Source organism: Triticum dicoccoides, chromosome 1A, assembly GCF_002162155.2.
Source record: "Triticum dicoccoides isolate Atlit2015 ecotype Zavitan chromosome 1A, WEW_v2.0, whole genome shotgun sequence".
Classification (NCBI taxonomy): Eukaryota; Viridiplantae; Streptophyta; class Magnoliopsida; order Poales; family Poaceae; genus Triticum; species Triticum dicoccoides.
The window spans coordinates 34,758,131-34,758,951 of NC_041380.1; positions in this window are offsets into that span (position 1 = coordinate 34,758,131).

Genomic DNA, 821 nt, shown 5'->3' on the forward strand with positions numbered 1-821 from the left:
AATGAAGAAGACATTGCTAGGTTACTTGCAATAGGGGAGGAAAGAGGATTTCCCGGTATGTTAGGGAGCATAGATTGCATGCACTGGGGGTGGAAAAATTGCCCCCAAAAATGGCATGGCATGTTTAAAGGCCATGTGAGCGAGCCCACTATGATCTTGGAAGCAGTTGCTTCACAAGATCTTTGGATTTGGCATGCTTATTTTGGTTTACCAGGGTCTCTGAATGATATAAATGTTCTTCAACGTTCTCCTATTTTTACAAAGCTAGCCGAAGGCCAAACTCCTCCAATGAATTATAGCATCAATGGCCATCAGTACACAATGGGGTATTACCTTGCAGATGGTATCTATCCACGGTGGGCAACATTTGTGAAGAGCATACCAGCTCCAACTAGCAGAAAGCATAAAACTTTTGCCAAGAAGCAAGAGGGGGCTAGGAAAGATGTGGAACGAGCCTTTGGAGTTCTGCAATCCCGTTTTGCCATTGTTCGTGGACCCGCTAAAGGATGGAAACGTAAAGAAATCACTAATGTCATTAAAGCTTGTGTCATAATGCACAATATGATAGTTGAAGAGGAGCGACAAACTGGTCGGCAAAGCTGCACTTTTGAGGCAATGGGAGAAAGAGTCACAGTCTCTCGTACTCATGCGAAAGAACTGAGCTCTTTTATTCAGATGACTCATCGGATTAGAAATTTCGATGAACATGGTCAGCTTAAACTTGATCTAATTGACCATGTGTGGCAAAAGTTTGGAAACAAGTAATCCATGTCTTTGTAATGTAGCTATCAATAAAAATATTTATGCAATGAGTGATGTAA